A 12,230-nucleotide genomic window follows, 5' to 3' on the forward strand; every position below is an offset into this window, starting at 1 on the left:
TGATTCTAGCCCAATTTGCCACAGAAAAAAGTTTTAGCACAACAGATGAGCAATTCTTCTTTAAGCCTTTTTCCAAAAAGCAGAAGCATGAATTTCCTAACAATTCAAATGCAGGCTAATGGCATGGAAATATTTCTGCCTGAATAGCTGGAAGTTAGAAGAAATTCAGAACTTGGCAGATAACCCTAATGAAAGAACTAAAAACTTGCACTAAATAATGAATTTAAATTTTCTTTATTGGAATAGCATGAAATCACTAATAAATCAGAAAACCTTCAGACTGTCTGGTATTATCTGTTGCAGTGGGCTTGGCTGGGACAGAGCTCATTTTCTTCATAGCAGCCTGCATAGTACTGTGCTGTAGATCCATTACCAAAACCGTGCTGGTAACAGAGCAAGGCTTTACCTATTGTTGGACAGTGCTTGTGCAGTATCAAGGCCATCTCTGAACTTGCTCTGTGCCCTGCAGGGAGTAGGCTGGGGGTGGCCAAGAGTCTGGGAGGGGACACAGCTGGAACAGCTGACTGTTTTTCCAAAGCAGCTACTGTTTGGAGACTGGATGGGCATTGGTCATCTGGTGGTGGTGACTCCTTCTGCAGCACTTGTTTCTTCCCCTCATAACCACCTGGAACAAGGAAATAACCAACAAGGCATCTAAATTCTTGGACAGAAATCCAAGCTCCTTAGCTGCAGCCTTACCTCATCTGCTGCTAACAAGTGTTTGAGGAGTTGACAAGGGTTGACCTTTTGAGGAGTGGACAAGGGTTGTAACTGGAGATTTTAATACAGTTTCAAAAATGAGGCCTAAGACTGAACTTGATGGGATTTTGTTAATTTCTATCATCTTAAAACATTATATCCATTGAAGATTTAACCCACTCATGTTAACACTGAAGGGAACATTAGAGGTACCACAGGAAAAGAGAAGCCTGTATCCACAGTCCTGAAGTTGCAAAAAACGTCAGTTCAGTTTTGTGCTACAGCAAAACACATGAACAAAAGAAACCTCCGACACTCTTTTTATGTGTCATATGTGTACTTGAAGTCCATTATCTGAAAAGAGAAAACAAACATGCCTATCAGGACCAAAGTGCTCTGAGGTTACCAAAATTTCTGCAGCTGTGTTAAAAGAACGCAAACCAATCTTCAAGTGCAGAATCACAGAATGCTTTGACCTTTAAAGATCATTTAGTCTATACCCTTTGCCATGGGCAGGGGTACCTTTCACTGTATCGAGTTGCTCAGAGTCTTATTCAACCTGACACTAAACACTTACGAGGAAGGGCATCCACAGCTTCTCTGTTTCAGCGTGTTACCACCCCCATTATAAAAAATTTCTTCCTTCTGTTCAATATAAATCTACACTAGCACTGCTTAGCCCTTCAAGATAAGGTTGCTAAGAGTCCAGGATGTGCTGGATGACATTTCAAAAGTGTCCTTTACCCAGCAATCAGAATGACCCATATTCAAAACATAACTCCTCCAGAAATTTCTAACCACATTGCATTTTCAGAAATAAATTTTCAGAACTGTATGCACATTTATATTAATTTTCTAAATTAAAAAATTTGGCAAGTGATCACATTTATAAGGACATTTTTCTTGCCAGGTTATGTTTTGAAAAAACTGTACAATGATGTGCTCTCAACAGATGTACAAAGCTACATTATTTTAAATCAGGTGTGATCAGTGCAAATCAGCAGTGTTGCTTGGAAAGGTCCCAGCTCCAAATGAGACTCTCAGCAAATGTTGCTTGGAATTTGATACAGCCAGAACTTGGTTATGAATTGCTCAGGTGTGCACCAGAGGTGTAACAATGGAAGTGTATAGTTAACAGTGATAGCAAGTATCATGTGATTATTACAAATAATAAAACTAAAGCAAATAGAAGAAGCTTAGTATACTATAAATGAAAGAAGGGAACCTGTGAGGGGAAAGAAGGCAACTTTTGTCAACTGGCAAAATCAAATTACGTATTGATTTTGTTAGGGATAAAAATGAGGCTTGCTAAAAATTCCGGATATATGGATTATTAGTCTTTCCAGTCAAATAACTTGTTTTTATTGTCTAGCCAGAAATCTCAAGACAGAAGAAATGCCTCTGCACAATGAAGTAATTTGTATAGTAAAATCCTATTCTCCCTGAATTTATTTTTTTTTAATCTGTGGTTTCAGGGTTCTCTTGTCAATCATTTGACACTGTGCCTCATTACATCATTTGTCCTTCACCCTTGATTCACCTTGATGAGCTGGGCAGGATCTGAGGAAGATGATGAAGACAGAGAAAATGAAATGCTTCAGGAAGAACAGCAGCATTCCAGAGTTTATTTGAGGCAGTCTCACAGATGTAGCAGCTCTGAGACTAACCTGACACAGTCAGGCATTGTCAGATTTGATTTTGTCCTAACAAGAACTAAGCAGGTCTGTAAGGATCCATCTCTTGAATTTTATTGTAAAATAAAAGAGCATCTCTTCCACTCTTTTTTGAGAAAAACCAAGACAGACATTAGGTGAGCAATTGATGAATCTGGTGATCCTGCACTTGCTTCTCTGTGCCATATATACTGTGTTCTTAAATTTCAGCTCCCCATCACATTTATTTTTATTAGAAAAAGTACTTCACTATCTGAGAAATACCTTCTATTGACACTGTTAACAAACATGTCCTTCCTGAACAATGGGACATACCCGCAGATCTGTGCCTCAGAGCTATGTCCTGTAATATTTCTAATTTAGAATTTCCTGCCTTCATGCTAGTATCACCAAAGAATATGAGGAAAAAATTAATAAACACCTCCACTATGCCCACCTTGGCTTCCCTTTAGCTGAAAACCAAAGAGAGCCTTTAAAACTGAGGCCCATTAATCCAGCACTGCCAAATCCACCACTAAACCATGTCCCCAAGTCCCCACCTACACACATTTTAAATACCTCAGGGATGATGATTCAACCACCTTACTGGGCAGCCTGGTCCAGTACTGGAGACCACCCTTCCAGTGAAGAATTTTTTTCTAAAATCCCATCTAAACCTTGCCTGGTTTAACCTGAGGCCATTTCCTCTTGTCCTATTGCTTGATACTTGGGAGAACAGACTGTCCCCAACTGGCTACAACCTACTTTCAGGTAGTTGTAGAGAGCAGTAAGGTCTTCCCTGAGCCTCCTTTTCTCCAGGCTAAATTCCCTCAGCACCCTCAGCTGCTCCTCATCAGATTTGTGCTCCAGACCCTTCACCAGCTTTGCTGACCTTCTCTGGACATGCTCGAGCACCTCAATGTCCCTCCTGATTTGAGGACCCTAGTGCTGAATATAGAATTTGAGGTGCAGCCTCAGCAGTGCCAAGTACCAGGGGATGGTCACTGCCCTGGTCCTGATGAGCACACTATTGCTGATACAGGACAGGATGCCATTGGCCTTCTTGGCCACCTACATAGACACATTCAGCTGATGTCAACCAGCACCCTCTGGTCCTTTTCTGCCAGGCAGTTTTCCAGCCATTCTTTCCCCAGCCTGCAGCACTGCAGGGGCTGTTGTGACCCTTGATGCCCTTGTCCTCATCATTGACAAAGATATTAAATGGAACTGGCCCCAATACCAAGCCCTAGGGAACACCACTGGTGACCAGGTGGATGTAACTCCACTCACCAACACTTACTGGGCACAGCCAGCCCAACAGTTTTTTGCCCAGCAAAGAGCACACCCATCCAAGCCAAGAGAATGCTGTGGGAAGTCACATCAAAGGTTTTACTCGCGTCCAGGTAGACACATTCACATTCTTTCCCTCATCCAATAAGCAGGTCTCCTTGTCACAGAAGGAGATCAAATTGGTCAAGCAGGATCTGCCATTCCTAAACCCATGCTGGTTGGGCCTGATCCCCTGGGTTGCCCTTTAACTGCCATGTGATGGCACACAAGACAATCAGCTTCACGATTTTCCTAGGATCTGAGGTCAGGCTGATAGGCCTATAGTTCCCTGGCTCCTCCTTCCAATCCCTCTTATAGATGGGCATCACAATTGCTGACTTTCAGTCAACTGGGACCTCTCCAGTTGGCCAGGGCTGCTGGCAAATGATGGAAAGAGGCTTTGTGAGCAGTTCTGCCAGCTCCCTTGGTACTTCTGGGTAGATCCCCCCTGGCCCCATAGACTGGTGTGTGTCTAAGTGGTGCAGTAGGTCACTCACCACTTCCTCCTGGATTACAGGCCACCATTCTGATTGCTGAGCATGTCTTCCAGCACAGGGGCTGGGTACCCACACAGCTGGTCTTACAGTTAAAGAGGCAAAGAAGGCATTAAGTACCTCAGCCTTTTCCTTGTTCTTTGTCAGTATGTTTTTCCCCACACCCACTAAAGGATGGCAATTCTCCTTCTCCATTTGTTGCTAAAAGGAGGTAATATGGTAATAGCATTTGCTATTTTATTTTTGCTATGGTAAGCAAAACAGATTAAATACTGGCTACAAACCCAGTTATTCATGCAGAGTTTCTAAAAATGTTTATTTTACTTGAAAAAAAATTCACTTTGAATTCATTGTTCCTTATACAACAAAATAAAGGTCCTATTATATGAGATTTCACAGACTTCATTCAAATGGGCCTTTTTTTGTCAGTAATAAGGAAAGGTTTTGATGACTTTGCTTATAGGAAAAGGGTCCCTAGATAGACAGAGGAAGTTCAGACCAAAGCTAAACAAGTTGCACTTGCTCCAAAATAAATTTCCCTGCCCCTTTAGAGCCAAACAGTCTACATGGCTACTGTATACAGTATTTTCAAAATTGTTTTTCTGTACTTTTAACCCCAATTCCAAAGGAAGGAGCATCAGAACAATTCCAAATTTGAATGAAGCTCTCTTATGTGAGCTAAGGACATGAGGTTCTTGAACAGAAAGAACAGAACAACATCAGACTTTTTTCCCTTTGAAACATGCAGTTTTCAAACAGCAGTCTATGGATGCTGAGAGATCCCTACAATTTTAATGCATTACCATTCATAAATACATTTTCAAATAAAATCTGAGGAGTAAACCCATCATATCCCAGTCTGAATAGTACAAGTCAGAATTTGATAAAAGCATAACAATTCTCTTCACCCAAAAGCACACAATGACCTGTGTAAACACATGTTAAATATGGTAAAAGTTTGAGGGAAATATTTCATTAGAGCAATACTGAACTCAGGATTCCAGGTCTCAAATTGCTCTTCCCAGTTTATGGCCCTTCTGTCTACACACTCCCACTTTGATGCTCACTCCTCCTCCCCTCAGTATTACTACTTTAATAGAAACACTTTTCAAATTGAAGCATTCAGATTTAAATGGAAGACAGGATTTGAGGTGGGCTCACGTAAGTGTCTATTTCTCTCTCTTCCTAGGGTTAAAATCAGGGTTCACCATTCACCATACAAGATACCAAATCTTTAGCTAAAAATTCTGACTCAACTCTAAAGAAACTTAGTGCAGTATTGCAGACACAGCAAACTGAAGCACACATACAGCAAAATTCAAAATTCTCAAAGTCATATATATGAGACTGCAAAGTTAAATGATAACAGTACGCAGAATTATAACCATTTTTTATCCAAAGATTTAAAAGCACATTACCAAGGGAACTAAGCATCAGTTTCCTCATCACCAAAAGGAAGACCATGACTAATCACAGACAAAAAGTGTAATTGATTTCCAAACCAATACCACTAAAAGGGCATCTCTTTAGAAAAAAGTACTGTAAGCATACAATTTTTTGGTATTTCAATTACTGATAGTGACATACGTATGACTAACTGTAATATTTGTTTATGTGTCAAATATATCAGAAAATCTTTGCTTCTAAGTTACTTTTAAAATATATTTTTATTTAAAGAATACTTAATGCAAGCAAGAATGAAGTTGCAACTCCCACTGAAGCCCTTCAGTTTTGAGGAAGAGTACACAGAAAAGCTGCACAGTTGTAATGAGAGAGATATGGAAACAACATTTTCTGCAATAATCCAGCAACTGTTTATATGATTCTAAATACAAAACTTGATGAAAAACATTTAATTCAAGCAATAATGAACTAAAAATTAGTTCAAGTAAAAATTCTAAAATAAAAATTAAAGATTTCAAATAAAATTATCAGAAAAAGACATACACATCTCTATTATTTCAATCCTACATTGGAAAATAAACTTTGGGTTTTGTTTTAAGGACACCTTTCATTTTTTCTCAATTAAATATTTCCTTTTTAGGTATCACCTGATTGTGTCTAAGTAATGCAACAAAGACTTGCAAAATGCATGCCTAACAAATTTGAGTTACTATGTATAACAACATAGTAATATAATAATTTATCTAAAACATCCAGAAATTAAAAACTTCAAGTCTTGGTATTGGTCAGATTTTTAAAAATCTAAAAGTTTATATTTATATAAAGTATATATTTATATTTAAGAAATATAAAAGTTTCCTCAGCAAACCTTTTTTAAACAGTGCAAATATGTTACTGTTTTCTTCCCAAATTTGCCCTAAACCAGGACAATAGCAGAAGTGTTTCGCCCTTTGAGGTCTAGTATTTTAAAGATCTTTATGAATTTGAGAGGAAGAGTTTTTCCTTAGAAAAATCAGAAAAACAAAATCATTATTTTATCCTGAATATCAGGTTTGAATACCTAAAAAAAATATAAATTCTAAAATAGATAAGCATAATTATACTGATAAGTATGAATGGAAAAAGGAAGGAAACAAAAGTGGAGATGGTGCTGAAATGTAAAGAACAAAGATCACAACAACAGCTGACTGCACTGTAGAATCTATCATTATCTGAAATCCTTCTAAGCAGAAAACATACCAGCAACAACGCTCATCTGGAAAAATGGCAATCACGAACACTTCATGACTGGTGATCTAGTTTGATTATCTGATTCAGCAACTTTAAAAAACCCAAACCAATATTACATTATTTCCTAGTGCTTTATGCCTTTATGTTGATTAGAAAAGAAAGAGCCATAATATGAATTCAAACAAAAATTTACAATACTTTCTGTGCCAATACCAATACCCATTCATGTTACATTACTCCCAAAGTTCAAATTAGAAAATTGAACAGGTAACTTGATAAGAAAATGGAGATAGCACATTAAAAAAATTAAATTAAATTAAATTAAATAAATACTTTTCCAAATAAAAAGGTAACAGGACAGGTTTTAAATTAACAACTGCATGGTCCTGCTTTGTCAAATAAATACAGTCAAAGAAGAAACTTTAACATAAGACAGAACTGAGAGATTAGAATTGTCTTTGGAAATCTGCAAAGAAAGTGTAGAAACACTGTGTAATAAGAGCAGGTCCCCAGTTCACTGCTAGCAAACTTCCTTAAAGACTAAGTTTAGGATTTAATTTAGAGGGATTTTTTAATTTAGAAACAAAACAAAAATGTGCCTAGATTTAATACTTACCTCAATAATGCCTCAAATATCTCAATGTTTTCTTTCAGAAAACATCTACACTTATATAAACATTAAAAGGATCTAATTCTCCCACAAATGTTTTTACCTGTAAAAGTACTGATCTGTAAATTTAATTTCTTCTGATACTATTGCTTTTAAACATCAAATTCAAACTGATTTTATTTTTATGTCATTACACAGAACAAAATTTTGAGACTTTTTTCCAAAAGCAAGTGACTTCCACTGTTCTGTCAACAATACAAACCCAAAGGAAAAAACTTTCCTAACCCTGCTCACTAAGTAAACACAATTCTAACAGGTACAACAGCTAAACTACTCGTTTGATTGTCAGATGGTTGCTTTTTTCAGCAAGCTCCATTCCCTGCAGAATTAAGATCCTAGAGAAATGACAGATAAATATTAATAGAAGAAAACAGGATTTTCTGCATACAGGCTAAGACACTTTGGCATAGAATTGGGCTTTTCCAGTTTTACTATTCAACCAGGGACTGCCAACTTTAAATCACGAAGAGTTTGGTTTATTTCTGCTTAGTACAGTAAACATCATCTTTACAGTCTGTACTCAATGCAAGTTAGTCCAAGACTGAATTCAGTTCAGGTTCCCTGAAGAGATCCCTTCTGTGCAGCTCAGTGTTACAGAATTAACCCATTCAAAACCCAAACTTCATTCACATGGATATGGACATCTGTGCACAGAGCTAAAATTAAATACATACATATATATATATAAAAATATACACAGACATACATTTATCAATTAGCACCATCTAGTGGGGTCAGTACAATTTATGTGATGTGAGAAACATGTAGCTCACTTTCTGCTTTTTCTACATCCTATGCAACATGTCATGATACAGCATAGGTCACATAATCAAAAAAACTTGGATGCAAAGACAAAAATCAACAACAACAACACCACAAAAACCAAATAATTCACAACATTATGCTTTTCCCTTATAAATTACATTTTAAGAAAAACACTGAGATTGAAAGCTGCATGTCCATATATATGAAAATTTACAGACAGAAATAAAAAACCTGACCTTTTAGGCATTCATACACATGCAAAACACAATTACAATTTAATTACTATTGCCTCATGAAAAATCTGCCACTTTTTAAAAGAAGATACTCTGAAGTATCAAATAAAGCAGAAATCCCTTTCACTGAAGGCCTCCATCATCAGAGCAAAATTCTGTTGTAAACACAACTTTTGTTAAAACTGCACTGAAGTCCCACAAACACTGGATCCCAATCCAAAACCCTACTAAAATAACAGAGTAAATACTTTTTAAATACTCACAATAATTAATTTTAAAGAGGTTAACTATAAACAGATACTAAGGAGTAACCTTAAGCATTAATGCAGTTTCTCAAATATGAAATCTAGAAATTTATTTTTAGTTAATTCTGTACTAAAAACTGCAGGAGACTTAAGTCATAGAAATAAACAGTGCTGAAGAACTTCAAATGTAAAAGCCATCAGAGGTATACTCTCCCATACATCAACCTTAGGCAAGACAGACAGACAAAGAAAAGCAGCTGCATGTGAAGGTGCTTAAATGTACCAAGCAAAGTCTCTACCAGTATTTGCCAACAAGTAAGGGAGCTAAAAACATTGCCATTCCTATCTCCCTATGCCTACATACAGTCTATGTTAAAAACCCAAGCAAAATCAAACAGGAAACAATTAATCACAAACATTACGTTCATACTGAAGACTATTAGGACAAGTCACCACTGTAAAGTTAAACATTAAATGTTCCTTAATGAAATCATGGCCATGAAAGCAAAGAACGCCTATGAAGACATGCTTTGCATTCAAGTCTTCCCTAGTTTCTAAAAGAGGCGATTGATCACAAAGCTTTCCAAGCAGATCACAACATACCTAACAGACCTTGGACAATGTGGGCCAGACACAGAGTCACTTTCTTTTTCTGGGAATAAGGGTAAAAGTAGGTGAAGAAAAATTGAAAAATGTGGAGAAAATATGCAAATAGTAGGGCAAAGTTAAGATCAATAAAAACCAGTAACAGAAGACTTGCAGTGAGTACTTCAGAAGGCACAGAATGTGAGAAGAGGAGCTGCTGAGGCCTGCACACTGCAGCCAGGGGCCAGGTTACAATTTAAACTGCATGGAAATCAAAACAAAGAGATTCTAATAAATCAATTAATACCAACAAGCAAGGTTTATAACAACAATTTTAAAAAGACATTAGGACAGCACCTTAATTTTACTTAAAAGGATACAGAAATGTGTTAGGAGTAAAATGTCCTAAGTAAGTCCAACCAGAAAATTACAACAGTGTTAAAGGACAGAACTAATTCTCAACCTTCCCTGTAGGGGACGGAGAAACACTAACACTTAAGTGCAATGTGTGCTGTGGGATAAAGAAAAATATGAAAAATAATGACAAAATATTGGAAGAAAATTGCAGTAATTTAGGAGAGATTTACTGCCATTTCCCCATACCTTTTCAGACCACTGCACTTCAAGTTCTGCACTAAATCATCTAAACATACAAACCTGTTTCACAGGAAGCTTCAAATCAAAGCAAACATATTAATTTATTTTTATATTGGAAGGGGTAACACAAATGTATTTGCACAGGTGTACAAAATTACAGCCACACCATATCTTTAAATATTGGAAAGCTGGTAGAAAACAGCAGAAATTGCCCAATGAGGAGACAAGAGTAACAAAGATAAGGGAGTTGCATTGATACTCCTACCATTAAAAAAAAAAAATGGGGAAAAATTTAGCAATTTCATTCAGGTAAATAAGGAGCTATAAATACACAGACCAGCAACACAAAATTATCAACTGTTGAAATGCTAAAAGATTTCCTGACAGTTTCCAACCTGGAACTGTTCCCCAGCTCCAGTTCCCTTTTTCCAATAGGATTCAACCAAAACATTAGCTAACATGACCTAGCCTGGTTTACACTGCATTTGAATATGAAACCAGTAAAAATTTAAATAATATCAAGAGTATCATTATCCAGCATGTTTTGTTTTACATTTTTATGTCATGAATTGTAACATTAACAGAACCAAAAGGCAACAAATTTCCTTTTCTATTGAGCAAAAATGCCAATTTACCCTTGATAGAACAAGCTCAAAAACAATGATCCAACTTAAGCCACTTTAGTTCCCTCACCTCAATCAAAATACAGTTAAGTACTTTAACCATAGCCATCTTTAAAAGATCAGCCTCAAGTGTATGAGAGGTCACTCTTGCCTGCATTATTAAATCACTGGAAAAGCTGAAGTGAAAACTGGGATGACACGCTCACAGAGAAGCCATAACAGAATAGTTATAAAGGGGTAATAAATGCACACAACACAAAGGGAATTAAAGGGCTTTCATACATTAAAAATTCATTTAGTAATAAAAAATAAATATAAATTAATCCAGTTCTAATAAGTTAAAGGACCAATATACATATTCTGAAAACACAGAGAGAAAGAGCAGAAGCAGGACAGAACACGGGATCAAGATAAACATAGGTGTTCCGCTATAGTTTCCTGATACACCACAAAAGGAAAATATTGCTTCCCCTTTGAGAGAAGATAATAAAATTTAGATTATTAGTTAGAAATTGGTGAAAAGGGTGCTTCCAAATGAAAGCACATAGGCACACAATTACAAAAGCTTTGTTGCTTGGCATGTGCTAGGGTATGATTTGTAGTTAGCCTTCAATGATACACTAAACTTCAGTATGATCAGCTTAGTATTTCAGATGCCAATTAACATGATGACAATTATGGGTTTCTTTTTTCCTAGAATGTTTGAAACTTGGAAATTCAAAATTCCACCCTGATTTATGGTTTGATCCTGATTAAAGCTCTGTATGTCTGCAGTGTCATTATTGGATTATTTAAACACAAAATCTCAACAAAAACTGTTCTTTTCCACGAAACCCAATCTGTAAAGCACATTAAAATTGAAAATACTTTATGAAGATGATATCCATAGTAAATATAAAGCAGTACTCAAGGCTATCCCATACATAATCCCTAGCATTTATAGCAGGCAGGACTGGGGTGTTTTTTAACTCTTACTATCAAAATAATTGAGGTACTCATGTTTGTGAATAACTGAAATACTGTAATTACCACGTGCAGGTTGTGATTGGTAGCAAAAGCCAATGAGAAAAGTTGGGAAGAGATAGGGAGACAATACAGATTTAATTTCCAACAGACAAAGACTCTTTACCCTCCATGCTCTCCACTCTGTAAACATCATGTTCTTCATAGAGTCACACTATACCTGGGCCACTGGGGCAGAAAAGTCAGTGGCTCCAAGATTCAAAATCTCCTCCTCTGGGAAGCTATGATTTCATGTTAGTGCTCTATGAAACAGTGAAAGAGAAAGGTAGCACGACCAAAATCAGAGGGAAAACAACCTAAAATTAAAGGAGAGAGCATGAAGTGCCAACTTAGCATTAACGTTCTCTGAAACAAACAGCTCTGAAGCACTGGATAGCAGAAGGATCAAGAGGGTTATGCTGATACATCTAGTAGAGTGTGAATTATAGATAATGAAATTTTTAAAAAGCAACAGAATTCAGAAGTCCAAATAGCTTATTATGTTATTGATAATAACATTGTTTGGTATATGTCTCTCTGTGTGAGATCCCAGTCCAGAAAATTATGAAGAGTATGTTTGTATTTCCCTAATGGCAAATAAGAGAAGACCCTTATCTGGAAGGACTTAACAGTCTTAACTTGTGGCTGGGTAAAGATCTTGGGGCACAGGCACGGCTATTTAGCTGGACTCAACACCTGTGG

The 12,230-nt window shown here is 36.8% G+C and overlaps 1 protein-coding gene across 10 annotated transcripts in view; it reads right to left on the minus strand.

Annotated features, from left to right (window-relative positions):
- Positions 1 to 12,230, minus strand: part of MPP7 (MAGUK p55 scaffold protein 7) — a 148,604-nt gene that overhangs the window by 71,524 nt on the left and 64,850 nt on the right. For 3 of the 10 annotated variants that reach the window (XM_086861961.1, XM_086861942.1, XM_086861953.1), the window contains one exon: positions 407 to 625. The exons of the other annotated variants lie outside the window; for them this stretch is intronic. The gene's annotated coding sequence lies outside the window, so the exon portion shown is untranslated. The remainder of the gene's footprint in view (positions 1 to 406; positions 626 to 12,230) is intronic. 10 annotated transcript variants of the gene reach the window in all.

This window comes from Cyanistes caeruleus, chromosome 1, assembly GCF_971803275.1.
Source record: "Cyanistes caeruleus chromosome 1, bCyaCae1.hap1.1, whole genome shotgun sequence".
Lineage (NCBI taxonomy): Eukaryota > Metazoa > Chordata > Aves > Passeriformes > Paridae > Cyanistes > Cyanistes caeruleus.